Consider the following 26,147-nt stretch of genomic DNA (forward strand, 5'->3'; position numbering starts at 1 on the left):
GAGGAGCGATGGGGAGGGGGTGGGTTATGTCCTGTGATGCTGGTAATGGAAGCAGCTGGGTGTCCTCCTCCTTGTGTATACCCTGGGAGATGCATCAGCCAATCAGCTTGTTTCCAACGCACCAGCTGTTTCTCACTGGGAAAAAACTTACTCAACTTCAACTTTGATGAACTTGCGTTAGTGAAGTTTCTTAAAGGAGCCGGGTTGTTTCGCGTTCCACAGTGTGTGGGGGATGTATGGGGCCTGCAGTGTAACGCTGGAATGGGGCTTTACTAACTGCGCTGCTGGCCAGGAAGGCCTGACGGGTATGCTTGGTTATATAGACTTTTTTAGTCAGGCATTTTTCTCTATTGGCAGCCATTTATCAGTATAATGTATTTTTGTTTATGCCTCTTATGTGTTAGGTTTAAAACTATGGTCATTTATCTGTTAAACTTCAACTCTCTTCTCACAGCAATGAGAAAACTACATACAGGAAGCAACTGAATACATCCTTTGACTAGGAACATTGTCAGTGAGCATGCCTACTGGGCAGGGTCCAACTAGGCCTTCTAGGGCCCACCAGAGGACATGGCCTCCACTATCCACTCTCACAACAGTACCAAATGTTATAAGGTTCATATACATCTATGGGGGAAATGAGATAGAGCTGATGTGAACTGAGCAAGGCTGGGGCTCACTGGTTGATCCTCTGGTGCTCTGCCAGGCCAGTCCAACCCTACTACTGGGCATGTGAAAGATGTCAGTACTGGGAATGTAAACATTACCATTAGGCCTTTTGCAGATGTGGGATTTGTATGCAACTCACAAATGAAATTGTACTAATTTTAAGGGCAGTTAGCAGTTGCACATAAAGCTGGCCATGGATGTAACATTCTACTGGTTTGACAAGGTTACCAAATGAGCTTCTCTTTGTCTGATTTGGTTGCCTACATGCTGAGCCAAATCAGGCTGATCCAATCATTTTTCCCCCGGGTCAACAATGGGATCATAATGAGGGTCTGTGCAGGGCTCTCGAAAGAGGACAGCATCAAATACTGAGGCAGTCTTTGCCAAACAGAATTTTCAAACCTGCCTGATAGATATCTGTAGGGGAGGTAGTTGAAGAGGGCCATACATGGGCTAATAATAACCTGGTGCCGAACTGGCAGCTCATTTTTTTCTGGCCAGCTTTACACTCCCAGAAATCACAGGCAGCTTCAAAAGAAGTCAATGAATGCAAAGTGTCCATGCAAACCGTCAAATCTGATTTATTTTTTATGTAATCAGCCATTTTGATTGCATTCACATATAAAAAGTAGATCTGTATGGGGCCTTGGGGGCATATCTCACAGATCATGGCATTGCTGTAAAGGCATATTTGTATGTCTGTTTTATGCAGAATAATGATCAAAAGCAGCAACTTTCACTTTAAGCTTACCACTAAATCTCCCTTCCCACAGGCTCCAAAATAATTTGGTAAAAACTTTAGGTAAATAAATTGCTATATCTGATAAATTCTATGTAGAAGTGGTGCAAATAATTATCAGCACTGCATAAAGATAGTAACAGTTGCATAGTTGTTGTTTTAGTGGAAGAATATCTCAGAATGATTAACAGATTCTGTGTGGGTACAGCACAAAAATGTCAGATAAGGAACCTGACAGGCTAATCCCACCCATACCTTGAGAATCTAAAAAATTCCTTCCCTCCTCCACATGGATCCTCCTAAAATCAGTTTCTTGGACAGCTCTTCAGGAGAGTGTGAGAGGAAAATAAAAACAGCTATTAGCATGGAGTAACAGAGCAGAGATTAAATGTATATTGTACGCTTGTGCTTAAATGCAATTGGAATCGCTAGCTTCACACCAATCACTAGGCATATGCAACTTGTTGCTAAAACAAATGATTCCCTGTATTGCTGCTTATTAACACATAGACAAAGCTTTTAGATTATAGTCAGAAGGAAGAGGGGACAGGGCAGGACGAGAAGGGAATTAGGACTGATGAACTGGTCCATGAATAAATTTGCATATATTCTTTTATAGTCAATAAATAACCCCGTTTCGTACGATATTCGGTGCGTGTATGGCAAGTAGGCGAGTCGACTGATATCGCAGGAGGCTGAGTGATATCGGTCGACACACCGATCGGCCAGGTTAAAAGATTTTGATCGGGCGCCATAGAAGGCGCCTGATCAAAATCTGCCTTCAGGGCTGAATCGGCAGAAGGAGGTAGAATCCTATTATTTCTACCTCCTTATCTGCCGTTTCAGCCCTGTACGGTTAGTGGCCGATTGTACGATCTTTCGTGCGACTGATGGTCGCACAAAAGATCGGAAATTGCCACGTGTGTGGCCACCTTAATAGAGATCCGGTGTAAATGTTAGATAAAGTACTTTAGGGGAGATGAAATGGAGTAACCAGTTACATAGAGCTCAACAGAATAATTCATGTTAATTAATATGAATTCATGAATATTTATAAATAAAGATATACATACATACATACATATGCCACAGAATTATTGTTACTACTTACATATATCTTGAAATTTATATTTAAATTAAGGCCATACTAAATATAACTGTAATATTTATATAAAATATATCTCTTTTCAGGTGGCCCACCACTTCAATATCTGCCCTAGGTGCATAAAAAAAGATTTATACATATCTTTTGGAAATGTAATGCCATCACCCTGAGGGTTTGGATTTAGCTGGTGCATTATGACAAGTTGGCCAAGAATGGCTTGATCTCCTAAAGTAAAGTGACTATAGCATTTGACCACTAAGGGCTCCTTTATGACTGTAGATGCAGTGTGCAAAGTGCAATTTCAGACTGAAGTCACCATGTTGTTTACCCACAATGCCAGCATCATTGCACCTGCAAGGGTACTTTTTTTGCTTGGCACAATTGTGCCTAAATGACTAAAATGTTACCAATTTTGCTTTGATGTGAATCAGATGCTATTGTGCTAAAATATATAGTGTCATAATGCTGTCATTCCCAGCACAGACATTCTAGATTTCTGGTTTCTTGGTCCCTGCTCAAAGAAAAAAAAATTGTTGCAAAATTTGATGCCAGTCACGACCAGTACATAGGGGGTTAAGTCCTGGAGGTAAATTAAGTGAAAGGCAGAGAACCCTGCGCTGTATTTGGAAGAGACTTGTAAAGTATATGATGGGAGAGGAAAAAGATGAGTGTGGGAGAGAAGCCAGGGGTCTGGGAAAGGAAAGAGAAATTAAGGAAGGGGGATGGGAAATGTTAGCGAACACAGGAAACCACAGTGTGCATTAATGTAATATCCACATGCAAATAATACCCAATTTATACCACCCTACTTCGGTGCACTATATGTGTATGTGTTTATTATATATCTTTATAAAATTCTGTCAGTCCAGCATTTGCACATTATATATTTAAAGCTACATCAGTTGTATAATTAACAAGAACATTTTCCTTCCTATAAGTGTGTAAAGAGCCATGTTTCAGCCTGTTTTTTGGCAAGGTTGATGCCAATCAAAATATTAATATAAAATACAAAACTGCAGAAATGTAGCTGTATAGTTTTGTTCTATAAACACAAAAGTTTATTTTGCTACATATTACTGATTTAATTAGTGCAACATTAGGGTACACCATCTTAAAGTATGAGTATGGCTAAAGATGCCATATTATATATACTGAACTTATTGCACCAGTCCGTTTTCACCCTAAAGATTCAGTATCTCAATAGCAGCAATGATCCAGGACTTCAAAATTGTCACAGCTCGCATGTGTGCACCCTCTGCCTTCCTGAGCGGGCATGCACATGTGAGCTGGGATGGAGGGGGGAACGTAGTGTTTTCAGTGCACACCGGGCCCCTCCCAAGATCATTTGCGTGTTGGCCCAGCAGCACTTCAGGACGCCCCTGAGCTTAGGGGTTGTAGCAAATTATCAAGCAGAAAATTATGTTTGGCTGTCATAAAAGCTTATGATATAGGGCTGATTATTAAATTCTGATGCTAATTGAACTGGTTACTAAGCTGCCACTTAGTCATTATCTGTATTAATTACTAATTGGCCTTTATATTGTGACATTTATATTCTGCATAGACCGTATTTTTGCATTGGTCCATAAACTCCAGTAAACGGCAGAAAAGAAGATGGGGAGCTTTGTATTAAAATCTTAAAATAGCACAATTACACAATAATAACATGGTTTATTTGCTTGTTTTGAAAGGGTTCTATGCAATACATCTAAACATTTTGTCAGTATTAGGGGCACATTCATCAAAGTATGACCGGTCCGAATACAAAAAAAATCGTATTTTGTTTTAAAGGTTACAACTTTGGCGTATTTTCGGAGACTTTTTTTGTACATTTTGTATTTTTTTGTGCGTCTTTTTCATAGTTTGCGACAAAAAGCGAAACAAAAAAGCACAACAAAATCGTATTGTCGTGCCGAGTACGAAAGTTTTAGATTCATTCAAGCTTCGTATCTTTCCTTGGGCCAAGTTGGAGCTGCAGAGTGCCATTGAGTCCTACGGGAGGCTTCCAAAATCATGCACAGAAGGATCAAAGTCAGCAAGATTTTCCTGCATTTTACGAACACTCGGATACGAAAAAAACATACTTTTCGGCCATTATACGATCAGATATGACTTTTTCGTATTTTCAAATACGAATTTTTCGTACTTTAAAAAGCACGATACTAAAAAATCGCATTTGATATGAGTTTTTTGGATCGTGCTGTTTAAATATACGAAAATCGTATAACCCTAAAATTAACACATATTAATAGGTGACCATTATGTCACAACTTACTTCTATGCACCAAATGGACATAAACCTGTATCCATTTTGGCAAATCATGCACAAATTCTATCCCAGGTTTTAATGTACTTTCAGTATAAACAGAAAGTGTGCACAGCAGCAATAATGTTTAATTTACTTGCTGAAAGTTGGTTGTAACCATGGCTGTAGCCCACTAAGGGAATTCTAGCACTGTCCCCATGTCCAGGCTGCATGAAAGCAAGTTACTTTGTGAATAGCATCAGTGAATGCAGTGCAGGGCCCAGCATTACTGACTCTTAAGGCCCCCCCCCCCCCACTTCTGATCGCTCACATCCTGCACAATGGAAGCAGGGTTGGACTGGGCCAGCAGGACACCGGGAAAAAAACCCAGACCCAATCCTTGCCTGACTAGAATCTGAAGGACCTTGAGATAGCTCCACGCACTTTTATGGCTACCCTTGGTCTCAGATTGGGATTTTGCATACAAATGTGATACTGTATATGTGGGTCATTGTTAATGTTTGTTCTTGGATAAAGAATTGGCTAGACTTTGTATGAAGGGTACATATAAATTGTATGCCACAGAGTTCAATATTGGTTCCTGTTACAATGGCTTCTTGGCAGGAGTATTGAGTCTTCCTCTGAATGAAGCACTGGTAGGGCCCTATTTTAACTACACAGGACATACTTTCACTAAAAGAACAATAACAGTACTGAATTTTTGGATTCAAGATGCACAATATGCTAATCGGGGTCACAGGGTTTACTTGCTCTACGGGAATAGCACAGGTTGCTGCACAGTCCCACAGGGAATGATGATCAGCATCCTAACTTTTGGTGGTCCAAGGGCTGACTGTGGCATATATTTTAGGGCTTCTGTAACCACCCTCAGTATATTGGGTCCTGGGGATGGCACTGCTACATTATTTAGAAAAGAGATTTTTTTTTGCTGTTCGTATGCCTTTAAAATATCTTTCCACTTGAAATGCAGTTTTCATTCACCAAATCTTGCCTTTTGTTTTTTTTTTAGACCAGAGATCACAGAAAGTATCCATCTGAGCTTGCTCTTAACATCTTCTGGCCTCTGCCCACCCATGCGACTAATGAGAAGGGTTTAGTAAGATAGGACCAGATCAACTGTTAAATGAAGCATGGTTTTAGAAGAGGTTACTGTATCGATTGGGAGACCTCGAGATGTATTTCTAAAGGAATATGTGAGCGTAGAGTAGGTGACTAAATGTTAAGCAGAGAGTAAAAAATCTGTAAGAGATTTACTTGTATTTAAGAAAGAGAATGGGAGGGGAGCTGAAACATATGATTGGTAGTGCTACCATGTTATCTAAAAGAAGGGGGACACAGTCTCTTTTTTGCTAATCTAAAGCCCTAAATATTAATAATAAAGAAAAAAGTAAAGAGCGCTCATTGTTTACAATGTGTTTAAGGAACAATTAGCAGCATAACAATAGGGAGAGACAATTCTATTAGGATATTTCTTTGTCCACAGCCTTTACCACTGGCTTATAAGTAGGACCAGATTGTCACTGCTCCTGTATACTCGTAGAAACAATATTATTATTTAAAAATGTCTCAGTTAAGCCCAACTTTCCCTCTTGATATTCACACACAAACGGAACGGTTAACACACATAGGGGCTAAATTAGTGTTGCTAAATTCAGGGACATCCTAGCTAGAAGGCTGTATTAATTGCAGTTAAATTGAAATGCAATCAATTATTAGAGGTGTCCTTGAGTTTTTAAGTAATCTGGTCACCTTATGTTAAGCAGTTGTCAACAGCAACCAATCGGCAATTTGTTTTGAATAGTATACCACTAAGTTGGAAAATGAAAGCAAGCACCTGATTTGTTGCTAGTAGGGATGCACCAAATCTTTAAGGGTGAAGACACCGAAAGCTACTAGTAGCAGCTACTTGTTGTGGCTACTAAAATAGACAATGCTGATCATTTTAGCAGAGGCAATTCTTGGTATTCTCTATGGCAGGGTATTTTCTCGCATTTAGTAGCCATGAAAAAGTAGCTGCTACAAGTAGCTCCATGTGTCTTCACCCTAAGGGCAGTGACAGACTGGAAGATTAGTCGCCCCACAACAAATCTTTGTTGCCGCGAGTGACTGATCTCCCCGCAATGCCATCCCATCGGCAAGAATGTAAATCGCCGGTGGGATGGCATACGCGTTGCTATGATTTCCGGAAGTCGCTGAAATCGCCTTGAGAGGAAACTTCTGGAAATGAAGGTTTGTCGCGGGGCGACTAATCTCCCCGTCTGTCACTGCCCTAAGGGTAAAGACACACAAAGCTACTAGTAGCAGCTACTTGTCATGGCTACTAAAAATCAGAAAATACCCTACCATAGACAATACTGAGAAATACCTCTGCTAAAACACACATAGAAACAATTATCAGTAAATGATCAGCATTGTCTTTTTTTGTAGCCATGACAAGCAGCTGCTACTAGTAGCTTTGTGTCTCTTCACCCTAAGGGCTCTGGCACACGGGGAGATTAGTCGCCAGCGACAAATCTCCCTTGTCACGGCCAACTAATCTCCCCGAACTACCATCCCACCGGCGAAAATGTAAGTCGCCAGTGGGATGGCGCACGCTGCGCAGGCGATTTCGGCAAATCGCCGAAAATGCCTCGCGAGGCAACTTCGCGGATTTGCCGAAATCGCCTGCGCAGCGTGTGCCATCCCACCGGTGACTTACAAAGATTCAGCCGCATACTGAACCAAATCCTAATTTTCATCTGTAAATCAGGAAAGGAAAGAAGTCACATGTTGCTTACCAACCAAAGCACAGGGGGATTGCGAGTGCATATGAGGTGGGGTGTAAGCAGCCTAGGGGCTCACCGTAGCTAAATCAGGCCCTGCACCAACCCCTTGGATGATGCTCCCAGTTGCTTCGAAGCAGGTGCTTATTTTTGAATTTTTGGCTTGTAGACAAGTTGTGGTTGCATAAAATCCCAGTGTGCTGCCAGTCCACATAGGGGCTACCAAATAGCCAATCATAGCTTTAATTTGGCACCCCTGGAACCCTCATTTTACATTTGTATTGCTCCCTGATACTATCCCCATTTCAGTGTGACTCACGAGTAGATATGACCTCGTGACCCATGTTATAACCCATATTTAGCCTAGACAGTGATGAGTCCAGCACTTGCAATTTTTTCAAACCATTTTTTTTTGTCATTTCTTTATGCATATCTTGTAAAATTATGATTGCTCTATATATTTCCATGGATGCAAATGTTATATGACTGGAATTTAGTTAGGAATAAGTGCATTTCCAAGTCATCTGAGTCTTAATTTTACCTTTTTTGTTTTCTACTGGCATAGGTCTATATGGATATAGATTGCCTCCATAAAGATGTGTTGCTTTGTGGCAGTTTATATGATGGAATGCAAATGTAAGTGCTGTCTCTGATTAGATTTTCTATTGGCTATTTTGTTACAAGTTTATATATTTAAAGCTATCATGCCAACCCTCAGTTGTTTGTACAAGAGTTTTTTTTATGTTGGTTTCCCTTCTGATTCACTGTCCCAAATCTTGTGCTTCACATGTCAAATTACAGCACAGTCTGCTGTATCATCTTCAAAGGCACGCAAGGAATGAATTCCCAATAGTTAACATTAATCAGGGAAGGTATTTTGCAGGGTGGAGATGTCAGGAGATGTTTTTAGAAGGCTGTGCAGAAATAAGTTTTGATATTGCTTCTGCAAAGGAAGGCTAGTGAGCTGCTGACCTGTCATCAGCCAGATTAGCCGCATGCAGCTATAGCAGGGGGAAGGGGATGCACCAAAGATGCTTAGATAGGAGATAGAGGAGATGCGAAATAGCAAATACTGCATGTTGCACAGCAGGGGCCTAATCGCATCTTGAGCAGAACAATGTTCATTCCACAAACCAAATGCAGTCATGCAATCTCAAATTTACAATCCTGGAAAATGAGTCTTGGTAAAATGCCTTATATTCTCTCATATAATCTCGTGATGAACTGGTAGTTAATGAATTAACATGCTGCCCTACTGATACTGAAAAATAAAGATTTGGGATTAGGTAGGTACTTCTATCCTTATCACCTGTATCAGGATAGTCTTGCTGTGTAAATAAATTCCATGAGATCATGTGATCATAGCTAATGTCACACTTGCCGATTTCTACATTAACATATTCTGCCAGTGCAGAAAACACTATTTACGTAGCAAATAATTCACTCTACCATTTAAAATTGTATTCTTGAACCAACAAATGTACCAATAATGTATTTGTATTTATTTGTAATACTGGTGTGTAGGCTGCCATCTTGGATTTTTTTTTCTATTGAGTGCTATTTTGATATCTTCTTGGTGCTGCCATCTTGCTACCTTCCCATTGTTCTGTTGATTGGCTGCTGGGAGGGGGGTGATATCACTCCAACTTGCAGCGCAGCAGTAAAGTGTGACTGAAGTTTATCAGAGCACAGGTCACATGGCTGTAGCACCCTGGGAAATGAAGAATATGGCTAGCCCCATGTGAAATTTCAAAATGAAATATATGTTTGTGTTTTTGAAGAACAGATTATGGTGGAGAATTCTCTATTAACTGATCCTTTTTGAAAAAAACATGTTTCTGAACATTGGCCTGGTGATGATTCAGGCAGGTTTGATGACCTCATTGGCTCATTGATATGGTCCTTGCTCCGAAGGCTCATATTCCCATCATTCCAATCTGATTACTTGGCCCAATATCACCCATTTTAGGTGGGCACAATGGGGGAAAGATTCACTTGTTTGGCGATCTCGGCAAAGAGCGAATCTTAAAGTGTATGGCCATCTTAACCGAAGCCATGTGGGAACTGATGAAAATTTTTTGAACATATTTGGTATTTTTAAGCTAGAAAGGGCAGAAATATGTTTGTCACTCTCTTACATAAATAATAATACTCTATTTCACTGAAAATGTACATAGGGATTAATGTATCCCCTACTGTAAAATATAGGATTACTTTATTATAAGTATTATACATTATAAGGAGTGCTATGACCTTATAAAAGCAGGAGGGCAAAGTCATGGAACTATGAGATGTCTTCTAATTTCCAAATATTTTGTATTATGTATAAGGATACATATAAGGGAAAAGGTGGTTTGTGTCTACATACTAGGTAGCTGCAATTTGTACCATTTTAGAATGTAGACATTTTGGAACCTTGTTCTTTAATTTAAGCAACAGACTGACTTTTGCAGTGAATTTAGCATTTTGGGTGGACAAACCACCCCTTCATCAGGAATCATAATAATCTGTTGTTGGTGGAAAGACTTTGAAGAAAACTTTGCACATTGGAAAACCCGAAGGAATTACAGGCCTTTCCACCGGTGATTACCTTTATTGCTTTTACCTTAAACCATATTTTTTTACCCATGATGTTCTGAACAATATTTTTAACAGCAAAATGTCTCCACCACAATGAAAATGTTTGAAAATTTCAATATAGAGAACAAATTTTGGTGATAAAAGTCACATTTTCATGGCACAATAGCAAAAATTTATTGACATCAATACAATGCTCATAAGCATTACAACAAATTAATTAAACTGTTAAACACAAGAATAAATTCTTCACATTATAATAACATAATAGAGAATACTTTTTCTTAAGAGTAAAAATGTGTGGTCTATAATAACTTTTTATCACAGAGATTATATCATTTTACATAGCTGGTACTACAGAGTGGGATGGAAATCTATTTCTGTAAATTGCTTTCAATGAATTCTATCTCTCCTCTGATTTATATCTGTTTACTCTAGCTCTGGGTAAGCTGGCTATTTTAAAGTAAAATAGGAGGAGAGGTCTTGTGTTTTGTTTAAACTTTCTGATAACACTTGCCTTAAATAGTCATTGGAAACTAAGCATGAGATCCATGAAGTGATGTTGGCAAAGCAGAGTGAAAGCAACAAAGAACATATGGAAAGATAGCAGAAAATTATATGGCCATACTACAGTTACTGTGACATTAAAAAGCTCTTTAACTTACTGCAGGGTAGATTGCAAAGTTCAAAAATCAGTTGCCATAGGATCCCAGGGCCCGTTCAGGTGCAGTTGAGTGAAAAATCTTTTTTTGTTATGGTTTGGCTTTTCACTCTACTGTGCATGTGCAAAAACTGAATGAGGAGAGGAAGGCCCGCTTGCATACACCCTGGCTGGTGCAGTTTTCTCCTAACAGGAGCACCAGTTGGGGGTTTCAGGTAAGCAATTATAATCAGTGTTACAGTGATTGTAACTTTCCTTCTACTTCAGGGTCGGACTGGGGGCCCCGTCCCATGGGCCCTACAGGTGCCCCGAGCCGAGCACGTCCCCTAATCCCCCTCGCAGGGCCCCCCTAACCCCCCTCGCAGGGCCCCCCACCCAACGTTCTCCCCCGAGCGTGCAAATTGGACGCGTCAGGGGAGGAGCGGTCAGGAGGGGTAGTGCTGGTAAGGGTCGGGTCTGGGCCGACCCTGTTCTACTTCAAGGGGAGAATAGGAATGTAGGGATTGTAATGTAAGAGATGTTGGTCACAGTCCAGTAACTCACAGCAGTCAGCTATCACCTCCTTTTCTTACTGCAACTCAGTGATCATCAGTTTTTAGTAACAAGGCTATATCTGTCTTATTCTGAGCAAACTAGTATTAAAACTCTTTTACTCTATTCTCGTCTTTTTGAGGCATTGCTTCTGGCTCTTGCCTGTCTGTGCATGTTTTGGGCTACATATATATATATAGATACAATATGGAAACCAGTAAATATGGAAACCAGTAAATATGGAACCAGGTAGCTGACATTTTCAGGACTGTCAAATATTAAATATATATATATATATATATATATATATATATATATATATATATATATATATATACAAAGGTCTATAAATGGCAGAATGATCCATACTGGTGTAAAACCTAAAAGGAATTAATGTAGTAAAATATATTAAAACAAGATAATATCTTTTTCATCCTGCATTTCCAAAAAAGGAGGATGCTAAATCCTAGATTTCTAAGTTCTTCTCACATCCTAATCCTTTCCAAATTAAAATAAATAGAATCAAACAGGCAACTGCTTTTAAAGTCTTAGTGTAAACTGTGAGTAAAACCGTTTCTGAGCTGCCATATTATAGCGATTTTAACAAAGCGACCATAAATACTATGTTCAAAGCTTTAATCCCTGCAATAAAACATATCAGCAGGCCTAAATTTGTGGCAAGGCTACAAAGACCCAGACCTACAGTATAGGGCACATTTATCAAACTGCATGGGTTACATCACAATAATGGTCTGCAAAAAATTTTGAGACAAAAAGAGTTCCACCAGCACACCCTTACCTCCTCCAGTACTCAAAACTCGGTGCACAGCCTAGAGAGTCCACAATCCACACACCAGCAAACAATTTTGACTGGCACAACAAGTGTAATGCAAGCGGGGCTTAGCCCCTGCGTGTTTATTCAAAGTGTTGCAGCAACGTTTTGGGGGTGTACCCCTTCGTCAGGCAGCCCCACTTGCATTACACTTGTTGTGCCAGTCAAAATTGTTTGCTGGTGTGTGTGGATTGTGGACTCTAGGCTGTGCACCAAGTTTTGAGTACTGGAGGAGGTAAGGGTGTGCTGGTGGAACTCTTTTTGTCTCACAATAATGGCCTGCCAATAATTATCAGTACTACCAGTGGCATCATTAAATGTGCCAGCCCAAATGATTTTGGCAAAGCTACTCTGCACCAGGAGGAGCCCCCTGCAAAAAATTCTTCAGAGGGGCCTGGCCCCCAGCCCACTTGCCTATAAATCCCTGCTCCCTGTCTGCTCTTCTACCTGGAAGCTAGCACGTAGCAGGAATTTACATGTAAAATGAAGGAAACAGACCCTGCGATCTGGGCCCCCCGAGTCTGCTTACTCTATTGTTACGCTACTGTTAAGGGCAGTGGCACACAGAGAGATTAGAAGCCCACTAATCGCCTGTGGAAATGCATACATGATGCTTTAGTTTCTGAAGTCACCTAAAGTTTACTGCACAGAAAATATCAGGCGACATGGAAAAAAACAAAAGGCTGCATATGCCTTCCCACCAGCGATTTACTTTATTGCTGGTGGGAAGGCATTTTGGGGAGATTAGTCACCCAGCATTAGTAGAGATTAACTGTGGGGTGACAACCATGTTTTTATGTATTTTCAACTTTATGAGCTAAGGAGTGCCTGAACAATGGCTAGGGTGGTGGGAAGAGGTTAATGTAGATACCTGAATGTCCTAAGAGCTACTGGCTCTGCTATTTAACACATTTCTACCACTTAATAAGTGCCAATTTAGCTTTATAGGGGGTGTATTAAAGACTACACATTTAGTATACTTTTTACAGCTAGAAGTAGTCTTTCACATGGGCTACAAAACAATTTTAGTGGTAGTAGGAAATAGCTGCTTCTGTCAGCAAATCAGTTGAGCAAATAGCTTTGTTTGTCATTTTATAGCTATTAAGTATTTTGGGTAAATGTTGTGTCTATTGGAATCATGTGTACAAATAATAGTAATAATATGGTACAGGTATGGGATCCCTTATCCGGAAACCCATTATCCAGAAAGCTCCGAATTACGGAAAACCCATCTACCATAGACTCCATTTTAATCAAATAATTCAGAATTTTAAAACTGATTTCCTTTTTCTCTGTAATAATAAAACAGTACCTTGTAATTGATCCAAACTAAGATATAAATAATCATTATTGGATACAAAACAATCCTATTGGGTTTAATTAACATTTTATTGATTTTTTAGTAGACTTAAGGTATGGAGATCCAAATTACAGAAAGACCCCTTATCCAGAATACCCTTGGTCCCGAGCATTCTGGATAATGGGTCCTATACCTGTACCATAAAATAATGAACAGACAGATCAGGCAAATGCAAGGTTTATGTATGTAGTCTCCCAATATGAAGGTTCCAGATTTCTACTTAAATAGTATTTCAAGATTGAACAAAGAAACCAGTGGCTCCAGTGTAGTTTAGCTGTACAGTGTAGAAGACACAGAATTAAAACACTAACTTGAAAGATTTTTTTCCCCTTTACATAGTCAATTTCACAAAATGTGGAAAATTAATTATTATTTAGTGCATTCACAATTCTTCGACTTTTATAGAAAGGTCTTTTACTGAAGAAAGGTGTAAAGCTCTTAGCTATTTTCCTGGAAATATACACTCCCATGTGTTCTTTGCTCTGATACATTTGGGGCCTGACCCATCCAAATCTTTTAAAATCAGCACTGAATACTGCACATGATTTTACTTTACTCCTCGCTTTTAAATAAAATATTTACAGCGCCTTAGTACTTTCGTGTCCTCATCCAAGAATGCTTATGAATATTTGAAACTTGTAAAAAAAAATTGGTGTATGCACTGCATTATGGAGAAGATTGCAGTCTTCTGTAACTTTGTCTCTTCAGTCCTTTCCCTGTTGATTCTGTAAAAAAAATATGTTTTATTGCTGGGTCCTGAACAGGAACAGAACACAGTTAGTTTCACTCATGTTGCTTTAAATAGTAATAACATTTAAAAATAACCACTGAGATTTTGAAATGAATGTAGATTGGAATGTTGCTTAGAATTAATTACATTTTCTTTCATTATGGAAAATGTAAATCATTTTCTATTTGGGCGGAAAGTAAAGAAAAAAATACTTTATTGTATACTTGTTTTTTTAAGTACATGTGTACATTGTTTTGATTTTGCATTTGTGACCTTGAAAATAATGTGAAGAAGGAAAAAGAAGAGGATGGAGAAACAGTGGAGCATATAGGGAGAGGAGAAAACCATCCCTACATAAAGGAGGCTTAGTGCAAACAACGGAACAGTAACTGGAGAAAATCCTTACAATTAAGTTTTAATTCAAATTAAGGAAGCAAAATACAGTAAACAACAGTGTCTCCATCACCATCCTGAGCATCTGATTTCTTGGAGATTACTTTTTTACCTCCCCAAATGTTTGGCAAAGCCACCTTTACTTTTAACTTAAAAATGGATGGAGGTGGAGTGCTGTTTAGTGCATCAGGCCAGGAATGTTGTGTGGATGTAATGATGTGACCCCTCAGATCATTTTCTGGGGATTGATTTAAAAAATGTGTCACTTATACCCTTTGGTGAAAGACAGTTCCTTTGTGCACGCTAGTTGCCTAGGAATACACTACCAAAAGCCCAAACATATATCAAAGTAGATTTGATTATTACTCCCCAAAAATTAACTAGCCTTATTACAATTATTCCCCCCCATCTTTCTTAAAATATATAATCCCAGACTAATATATGCTGACACATCAAGTGTCTTTGGTGTCCTTTTGTTCATGTAATGTACCACAAATAATAGACAAAGAAAGAGACCATCTAATAGTTATGTCTCACTGATAGGTCCTGAATATCAATATAAATAATCAACAATTTTACCAGTGAAACAAACAACCATTTATTTGCTCAAATTCTTAACAAAATTTCAAAAAACAAATCATACTATACCAAATGACAAACAGGTGCTTTCCAGTGCCTCATGGTTCCCATACTCTGCCCTCCTTATGTGTTTCTCACCATTGGGTGCTTTGCGTAAGGAGGTTGGAGTATGGGGACCATGAGGCACTGGGAAGCACCTGTTTGTTGTTTGCAAATGCGCATGCGGGGGGAATGGGGGCGGCCTCATGGCGTCCGGATAAAAAATCCGGTAAAGCATATATTTAATTATGGGCTTATGTTATGAGAGCTATTGGTATTTTTAAACAAATAGATCTTTTTCATCAAGGTGTCATTTTTTTCCTCTGTTTTCTAAGTATCCCCGTTTTTATAGTTATATGTTTTTTCATTTGATCATATATTTAGCTTTTCCCATTTGCTTAAATAAACTATTTGAATGTTGTATTCATTGAATTTTATTAATAGCTGTCCTTGAATAATAGAGCGCTAAATACCTGGCAAAGTGTAGTTGCCAAGATTACTAAAATCTGTATTGACTGATGGCCTAATAAAAGTAATGAAACATAAAATGATGCACTAGCAGAAAATAAATTACAGGATTAGGGAATGTGCACAGTCCTGTGTGTGTGTTTAAAATAATTTCAGTAAATCCATGGTTGAGCAGCAGAAATATATATATTAATGTAAGCATCAGGCATTGGCCCTAACCAAATATGGCTTGACATTTGTCTACTTCCACAAAAAAGGCTAATGCCACACAGGGCTGATTTTTGGCCTGTACCTGGGTTTAGGCAGTGGATCTGGATTTCTACACATGAGAAGGTTGATGCGAATGTAGGGGCTAATTCTCACCCTGCATTTATCCTGACAAGAATTAACCCCATTTGGCATTAGTCAAAGCGAGAGAGCAGGTCCTAACCACCACTTTACACACATATCTCCCAAGTGTCATGATTTTAACAGCTCAACCAGCAGTCCTGGATTCTTATTGAAAAGTCCCTATTTCCCTTTGATCTCCTTAAACGAATGCCAAAAAAGATACAAAGTTTCTCAAACTTAATTAGATAAGTAGCTTTTGTCAGAAAGCCCAGAATACTTAACAGTTAACACCTGCAATTATAACTAATAAGATGAACAGGTCTCTTGGGTGACTTGCATCTTAAAGGGCAAAACTGTAATAACACATAAAACAGGACCCCATAACCCCCAGAAATTAGTCCAAACTTTAAATAACCTGCCCTATTTTGTAAAATGGGAGTTGTGTTTGGGGGGTGTGGTCACAAAAATGGACCTGGTTAAAAAATTTTCCCAGAGCATTTCTTTTTGTCCCTCTTTGCATTTTTCAAATGTTGGGAGGTATGTACACAGTTCAGATAAATATTTGTCATGTACAGCCTATTATTTGCCATAGAGTGTCTTGCAATAATGCCATAGAGGTGGCCCTTTCTGTGTTAATTTCCTTTAGAATATAATGAACCCTGTATCCACAAAAAATATGCCTATTTACAGGAAGCTGATAGTTTGGTATGTAAGAGACTTCAAGGATTGGCATGAAGGCACATTGGCCAGTAGTTTGCTATATCTATACAATTATTATAAAGTGATTAACGCAAAGTTTAACAAAGTATCCCCCATTGCTAAATGTCTTTAAATGGTAAAAAATATATATGGGCTAGCAAAATAAAGAGTCTGCTAACAAAGAATGGCTATCTGTGTTGTTAAGTTCCCTATTTGTACATATAAGCGTTGCTTAAGGTGGAAAAGGATATAAAAAACACCTATGGCGGTCATGGATTCTCTCAAAAATAAAAATCACTGTGCTCACAAGTAATTTTGCGTTAGAGTTCTGCATATGGCTTATCAGGTTTTTTTCTGTCTATGACTTATTTGTGTACCTGGTATGTGACTTCACATGGGAAAGAGCACAATTCCTTAATAGGAGAAGCAGTCTGTGCGAGGAGCAGAGAGGAGACATCAGAGGCAGTTGCTTGTCAAAACACTTCTAAATTTGTTGCATTAGAAACATTTTCCAGTGGAAGGTTTCTCTGTACATCGTCTTCCCTATAAAATACGTCACAAAGTTACAAATTTGGCTCTTTGTATATAATATACAGGAAGGTAACTGCTATATTGTGTTCCGTTCCACAGGAGAATTAACTGTGTAAAACAGCTAATGTGACGTTTGTATAAAATAATAGTATGAGGCTCTACACATTTTTGCTTATATTTATTAAGCAGGTATTTACCTGCTATTTTGCTTGGCATTAGTTTATTTTTCTTTCTGTTGTTTCAACTTCAGTTTGCTTTATTCCTAATTCTGCTTTTATGGTTATTCATTTTTAAAAATGAATTAATCACCTAACACAAAGGTATTTCTACAAGAGATTTTGGTAAATATGTTCTTATGTTAAAAGAAATGTTTGTCAGAGGTGTTATTCTATAAACAGTGGGACTACTTTTTTGTTAATTATACTATCAGTTCTGTTTATGTATGGCAAATAATCAAATAATACAGCCTTTCTATGAACTACTATATGTCAAAAGGCAGTGTGTGATGCTGATTACCTATAAATAATGCACTAAGATGTGCATTTTCAATATGCAAAAGAAAAGATTTCTAATGATTAGATTTATATTTTATAGGGTAGGGACAGGTTAGATCCCTAAAGCCTCTCCACTCTGAATTTATCAAAGTTTAAAATTATAATTAGACATTGTATCAGCAATAGTCTTGTTAGCATATAAAATATAAAAAGTTATTTAGACTGTCACCTGACAGATATTATTTTATTGGCCTAATCAGTTAAACAATACTTCATGCCAAAGTTATTCATGTAGAATAAAGATGTCAGGGATAAGAATGCAAACATTTTATTCCATAAAAGAATGAAACCCTAAAATTGATGTTTGTTACAAAAAGTGCTATATCTTATGAGGGTGCTATTTTCTATGAGATCAAGGGGTGAAAGTAACCTTTCAGTTTTAATGAGCATCAGAAATAAGGGCCGATGGAAGGGTCTAAGGGTGTAGAGGCACCAGCGGGGTCCTGACTGGTGAAGAATATCAAAAAAGTGATATTGTTCCTAAACAGATGTAACTATTGCCATTGATATTTTATAGCCAATGGAATACTGAAATATTGCCAGGCACTTCTTCGCTTGTGGGAGAGAAGATTTACAGCCAGGCGATAAAGTGCTCCGTGTCAGTGCCTATAAGAACAAGGAAACCCAGATTCACTGGGAGATGCCAATATAAAGGTACATCACTAGTGAATGGAATTGCTGGGCTGCTGCTCCTTTAAAAAAAAAAAAAAAATGGTCTGGAAAAGACTAACGCTGTGCCATCCTGCCATTTAACTTACCTTTCCTTAAAGAAACACTGGCCAGGGAAACTCAATGATTGGATTCATTGTGGGAGCCTAACATACTTCCACCTTTCAGTGAATCTGGGTTTTCATGTCCTTTAAACCCATCTAATTTCATTAAATTTAGTTATAATCTATGTAAAAGCCAAGAATTACACAGTCACTCAATCTTTTAGGCATGAGTTTGTGCTTCTGCTACTTTTGACATTAGGTAATCTACAAATGCCTCGGTAAAGCATTTTTGTGCCATTTGACATAAATTAGCACCTTTATAAACAAAAATAAATGTCCTTCAGCTATCGTAATTAAACAACAGCATCAGTGCTAACCTAGGCCACAGGTTTGCCTCTTGTAGACAGCATGTAATGTATTAACTGCCTATGGCATTAGACAGAAATTGTTTGAGTGGAGAGCAAAAATAAATAAATGAAAAAAGAAAACAAGCAGAGTAGGGTGACACATAGATAATGCTGCTTATTTGTAGCAAGTCAGTATCTAAAATAGGGAGCATTCTAAAGTCTGTCTGTGCTTGATAAGCAAGAGTATAGTGGGTTCTGCACTTCCATATAAGGCTAGCCAGGACAGCCGTGCTCCACTTATCTGTATTGTGTTCGCTTGTGGTTGATGGGGACAGTGACACTTCTACAATAATAATTTCTTTACATACCATAACTTGTTTCTTTTTCCACACAAAACCTGTTTCACCTCTCCTAAATTGTGTTTGCAATATTCTCTGTATTGATTACCAATTCGAGCTGTAAAATAAAAAGTAAAAAGCAAATTCAGAGTTCACAGAAAGTCATTTTTCTGTGTTACCATATACGCCACTTAAGTAACTCATGGTATTGCTCTAATTACAACTAATAATGTTAGTTTTATTTAGTCATTAAACATATGTCCTGCATCCTAAAGAAGAGTATCTGTGACAGTGTGTATAGGACAGCCAAATAATGTACTAGTCTGATATACATACACATAGAAATGTTCACTACATATATTTTTTTCTGTCTGTGTGCATAAAATTATCTTTTATATGTACTCTTTAAAAACACTTTGTGCACAAAGATGGGTGTGGTTAAGAAAAAATAAAAAATTGTGTTTGTTGCCCTGATCCAGTCAATGACTAATTTTAACTTAAAAAGAGACATCGAGGAAGCATGGCTGCATAAGACAATAGTGAATATTGACTGCTACCCTAGAATCCTTATTACTCATATAGTCAAAGCAGCTAAAATAACCATAACAAAGACATAGAATTCTCCTTTACTTCATATACCACATGTCAAGAACAAACTAAAATGGATGATGATTAATAAAAAAATTGACCAGTATAATACTGGATAAACAGGTGATATTCCAGCGAACATGGGAGCCATGGATTCAGTATCTTGCCCCACAGGATGGTGACTGTGCCTTTCTCTCCAGATAACAGTTCACATATTAGTCGAATCAGAACATGTTTCAAGGAATAATGTCCTTGTTCTCTTTAAAGCTTGCTTTTACAATGAAGACTGCTTTCCCACCCCCTCCCTCAACCCCCATTTAGGGTGAATAGATATACTGTGCCAGTAAGTATACATTTTAATAAACCTTTGGATATCAATCAATACTGGGGCTTTGATGTTCACCCAACCTAGAGGAAGAGAAGCCTTACATTTCTTTAGTTAAATAAACTGTAAACTGTTATTGTTTCCTGTTTGTTTTGTATTGTGTGTCAAGCCTATATATATAGTGTAATGGAACTCAACAATAGTGAAATAGTGGAACTCAACAATAGTGATGTTTTCTATATACAGTTTTTTCTTTTTTAATGTACCTATTTTCCAAATTTTTATGTACTTGCAAGTCCAGGCATTTGTGCACAATATTCTTTTCTACACAGCCCTTCAAAATGTATGTGCATGTGTGTACAGCTTACACTGCACACACCACCCAAGACAAACTTTCACACTCGCAAATCTTGTCTAAAAAAGTCCACAGTGTATTAAAAATGAACAAATGTTTTGGTTTTCACAGCAAATTTCCTCAGTAAAAAGACAACATCAGCAAAAAGTTTTTGGGAGAGAAGATGAAGAGGTTATCTAAAAAATTCTATGTAAAGGTGTTTGCAAGAAACATTTTCTGGAAGTGAGCGATGGACAGAACTAGGACACTGAATATGAATTTGGAAGGGGGAAAGTGTAAAGGTTGTGTTGCAAAGGTAATATTTACACCCCGGGAAGATGAAGCTCTGGAGACAATCTGGCTCTGTCGTTGATGCTGAAAGTTTGCAGGTGCCAGTGTTCACCAATAAATAATCCACTTCTTCCTAGGACAACAAATGCAGGCAAGTTTGGTGTGAGAAGTATTTTGTGGCCCCAAAGCACTAATGCACTTAGATGTTGGGCCTTGTAAAGTAATTGCTGCCTACCTGCATGATAATGAAAAGATTTGCTACTTGCTGACTGCATATTAACCTCCTGCCTGATTCCACTTGTGAACTTTGCTGCCTACCTCTGACCTTCAGCCTGTACCTTCAGCCTGTTTTCATGTGTGGCAACTTCCAGCTACTTCCGGAAAACAATGTGCCACATATGTTTTTCCACCAGTGATTTACGTTATTGCGAGTGGGAAAAGAATTTGCAAGAGATTATTTACCTGCAGTAGCAAAGATTTGGAGGCCCCAATATACATAACTTTGTAATGGCTGCCCTTCAGAAGGTATCTGGGTATCAGAAGATTCTCACCACATTTAATGTTTGTTCACATTTTTAATGTTAATTTTCTTAAAAAAAGACCTATTTAGAAAGAACTGAGCCTAAAACTTGGTGGGGAAAAATGTTTTTGCAAACAAATAGCTGTAGTGAAACTGATTATATTGGGCATACTACCTCCCATGTCCCTCCTCACAGCAATAGGGTGTGCTTCCCTTATTGTTATGCCCCTGGTGATGCAACTGTCTGAGAGGATATGCACCAACAGATTTGGATCCAAACTACCAAAAGAAGGTTTTCCTTGGAGAGAGATAATCCAGTTAAATTAGTGTATTGCTTGAGTGAAAATTGCTCCTGCATAGACTCACACACATTTTTTTAAAAATGTCCCTTATTGCTTATTAAAACTGTTATTTTAATGTATATGCCCATTCAATATTCCATACTGTAGGACTTGATAAACTATTAATGACATCAGTAAAGCTACATTATTCCTCATTAAACAGCCATCTTTTTAGTTCAAGTTTACAGTGATTAGTTTCTACAAATAAAGCTACAGCCCCATTTTCCTAAGCCATCAAATCAACGGTTCATGTTTTATTCCACATTAAAGTGCTCTTTCACTTCCAGCCCTCACCTAACATCCCCAAGCCACATCCTTATACTGCATGCTCCAATGCACCTGTCACTGTCTGTACATGTTAAGAGAATGGGTGCTTAGACCCACACATAAAATCTTAAAATGCTCAATTATTCACAGCATTGTGCTTTAATTTGTATAGAATCATACATCCACAAGCACCAATATAAAGACATATCAAACTTTAAAAACATTGCTACAAAGAAATGTAGTTTTGAGAATAATTTAATTATCTCTATACACACATAACAGAAAATCCCAGTGAATGTCATTGAAAATTACAGTTCGTATCTGATGTCCTCTATACTCATGAATAAAGGACAAGCAATAATGCTTCCTTCTTAAAAGTGCCACAAAACATCCTTTACATCTATATTTGCAACATTTATCCAACTTTTTGTTAATGCGTGCACAGGTTTATATATAGCTGTTTTTTGTTTAAACTAAAATCATGCCACTATACAGTTACTTAAGGCACATAAGTAATTTTGTCATTAAATCTGATTTTGAATAATATAATGTGTATTGCACACTAGTCTATGTTTTATACTAAAAAAACTGAGGTTCACTCATAGGTGCTAAGTGGTGTCAGAGATTATCCAAGCATGCTAAGAGCTGACAGGTTGCTAAAGAGCCCATCTATCAAATGTCTTCAGAAAAATTCTATAAAACTGCATTACTTTCCAAAAAAATGTGTTATTTTTTGAGCATTTGGAGGGAAGGTGGATTACCCCTATTCACTTCTGTGGTAATTGCCTGCACTTTTGGTTGCAGTTGTGGGTGATAGACACGAATTGGATGGAGTAGGGAGGGATTCTGAATTCTCCTAAACTTGAAATTGCTGATCTGTCAAAATGCTCTAAATGATCCCAATGTGCCACTGCCTTAAAGTGGTATAACCAGTTATGAGTTGCCATTATATAGAAGTGGCATGACACACATAAGGGGTTTATTCAGGAAATAATGTCCCCCCCCCCCAGATATAAGGACCTTTTATGTTTCAAGCTAAACTGCAAGGTGGGGCAGAAATGCTAAAGGCCCAGTGGGGTCCTAGGTGTGGTGCAGTTTTAATAAATGTTTACAAAACTTCTTAATCTTCCTGCACTTTTGGAGGCACAAAAATATATTTCATTATGAGGTCTGCAAGGTACAAGCTACTGATTTATTATTACAGTAATAAAGGAAATCATTTTTACAAATTTACATTTATTTAATTAAAACGGACTGTATGGGAGATGGCCTTCTCATAATTCAGAGATTTCTGGAAAACAGATCCTATACCTGTATAAGCATTTTCTTATTTTGGTTGCCAACACAAATACACTTAAATATTGTTTAGTGCATTGTACACTAATGTTAGTATGAGATTCTAGTTAAGGAAACTGTGATATCTCTGAGAGTATGTGCTCTTACTCCCACTTCTCTTGGGATCTACACATTAGAACTATATTTCAGATTGGATCAGTGCAATGCCGCGTGAGGCTTTCTCAGCTACTTAATATTTCATGAAAAGTCTCCCGCTTTTTCCCGAGCGTGTGTACTCAGACAGGCACAGATAAAACTATCTTATACCTTGCAAAAAGGGTTGTGTAGGATTCATAAAATACACAGTAACTTTGGATACATTTTTGTTTAATAGAGTATGTAAATCTAAAGCCTAATTTCACTTATTGATTTGTATGTTGTCTAAGAACACATACATATACATATAAAGATGCATTGTGAAGGTAACATTATAGTTAAAAGACTTTATATTGTTAGAACCTGAATATATATTATTTTTATCTAGATATGTAAACCATAAATAATGAACTCCCATCTCTCTGCATGTGGTCTAGGCTAAACATCAGTTTGTGGCACCTGGTTTTACTTGACAGAATAGACTATGGCTTCAAGGCAGAGAATCATGATCTACAGTTGGATCCAAACACACGGACAAAGACAAGAGGTCCTTTGCATTATCAATATATTAAAGACATTCTGTGCATTAAGCTACTAGAAAATTCCCAAAATAAGGATTGTTTGTCATTATATTGCAATATATTCAAGCTGGCCAGCTTGACTATATTACATATAAAAAAATCAGGTGATTGAGTTGGGGGGTGACAGGCTCAGTGGAAGTGACATCACGTGCACAACATATGGGCATGTTTAGATCTGGTGCCTAGGGCAGCAACTGGACCTAAATATGCTTTTTTTGAAGGTTTGAAGAATTGGTTAGAATGTGAAACTTATATTGTTGAATTGTTCAAGTTGATAATAAAGTTATAAATGCAACAATACAAAATGAAAATACTTAATTTCATGAGAGTGTTAATTAATTATTCCTATGATCATGTCTAACAGGCATAAAGGAATCTCAAGGCTTACAGTGCAGTAATGTATAGGGAAGCTGCTGGGGTCAGAATATGGCTTTAGTCTAGAATACCCTACATTAACAAAAAACGGCTGATCAGGTGCGTCTCAAAAATATTTAAGTGGAAACAAGAATTTGGTTTTGAATATTTGATGTGCATCTTTAAATGGTTACTGCCTTGTGATAAAATATATTGTTCTGTTAGAAGGCATTTTTCTCTGTGTTGAAGGAAATAACAATGCCCACCCTGAAGAGCATAGTTAATTATTAGTGTTTTTGTTTAGGGTTGCCACCTAGCCGGTAAAATATCAGCCAGGGCTGGGGCCAGTATAACAAAATTACCAGCAATGTACTTGCCAGTAAATTTGTATTAGCTTGTCAATTCACCCCCCACCCAACTACAATATACCCCTTTTTGCTCCAATACTCACCTAAGTCTGTATTATTTATGTCTTTGCTGACCTGACTCCGTCCCTTTGACTTTATAACTCGTGTCACATAGCTGCTCCTCCCATTTATTACACTGCCCACTCACTTATGGCCCTACCCTGCCAGTACAGATTTTATAAAAAGGTAGCAACCCTAGATAACAGTTATTTGCGATACTGATGCAGATAAGGAAGCTAATAATGCAAAAAAAAACTAATGGCAGAACCAAATACAAAAAAATGTATACTAATATTATAAAATTGCAATAAAAAATGTTCTTTGCATTTCATATTCACTACAACATATTTCATTACAAAACACCACTGATAGATTGTAAGCCCTTGTGAGCAGGGTCCTCTCCCTGTTGTCTCCTTACAATATGCAATTGTGCATCTATTTTGGACAAAATGTTTGTCTGTATGTAAATTGTCATGCCTTATACTCTGTAATGTACTGTGGGAAATTATAGTGCTATATAAATAATATTAATAAAATGTATTATTAACATTTCAGAGGTGACCTAAAGCTTTTTAAGCAGTATTTTCTAAAATATTTTCTAAAACTGATGCATAGTCACACATATAATCTTGTGTATACCTTTCTACTTCTTCCCCTCCTAAGGAATGTTTATTTGTACATCTATTGGCGCAATATGTGTATTTAATGATGTGCAGACAAAATTGGGGGAGTGAGCATATTCAGAGCATGGAGTACCAGGAAGGGAGAGGAGAATGAAAGGTTCAAAAAGAATTTCATGTTGATAGATCAAGACAGACAAAGGTCAGATGTAGGGTAAATGCTCTTATAAGGTATATTTATTGTGTACAGATACTGATTGACTTCCTTTTAACACTAGAGTTTCTAATTCAGCATTAAAGATCTAACACATTTTGCTAGGAATCTGAAACTCACTGAAATCGATACATAAACACCTAGTGATGTCTGAGAAGAAAAACACAGACAAATGCATTTCCCCACAATTGACCACGGAACAAAGGCAACACCTCTGTGACCCATTCTAAAGATAACATTTGTTTACCATGAAAAATATGAGCCTTGTGTTACAGGAGAAACCTAGAGTGACCAGTCTTCATAATCTGTTTTTCAAGTCCTAAAACCAGATAATGAGAACCAAGTTAAACAAATGAATCAAAAACATAATGCTTATTCATTTTTTTTTTTCATTTGTGTGTGGCAAATCAAGAATATATATATAAATACTTATACTATAAATGCTTATTCGTTTTTTATTAACTTTTATTAACTAATGGGCTAACATAGCAGCTCCCTGACACCTGTGTTGCTAAAGATGCTCCCATGCCCACCTAATGGCAAACAGCACTCAGTGTTAAAAGTCTGGCTCACCCAACTCATGACTCCTTCTGTTACATTAAGTAGTAGAAACAACAGGTTTTCTGAAAGCAGTTCTAATGTGTAACTCTT

At 37.7% G+C, this 26,147-nt stretch overlaps 2 long non-coding RNA genes across 3 annotated transcripts; one reads left to right on the top strand and one right to left on the bottom strand.

Moving 5' to 3' along the window:
- The first annotated feature begins 16 nt into the window (after positions 1–16).
- Positions 17–22,005, top strand: LOC116409766. Its single transcript, XR_004222029.1, has 2 exons — positions 17–305; positions 20,603–22,005. It is a non-coding gene; the product is annotated as an uncharacterized LOC116409766 (long non-coding RNA).
- On the bottom strand, positions 13,853–25,822 carry LOC116409765. 2 transcript variants are annotated; one of them, XR_004222028.1, is made up of 5 exons: positions 25,744–25,817; positions 20,798–20,894; positions 19,254–19,341; positions 17,118–17,283; positions 13,853–14,227 (listed from the first exon to the last, which is right to left on the bottom strand). It is a non-coding gene; the product is annotated as an uncharacterized LOC116409765 (long non-coding RNA). The 2 variants fall into 2 exon arrangements; XR_004222027.1 differs by lacking the exon at positions 20,798–20,894 and having other exon boundaries at positions 25,744–25,822.
- Positions 25,823–26,147: the final 325 nt, after the last annotated feature.

The sequence above is a fragment of the Xenopus tropicalis genome, chromosome 3, assembly GCF_000004195.4.
Source record: "Xenopus tropicalis strain Nigerian chromosome 3, UCB_Xtro_10.0, whole genome shotgun sequence".
Lineage (NCBI taxonomy): Eukaryota > Metazoa > Chordata > Amphibia > Anura > Pipidae > Xenopus > Xenopus tropicalis.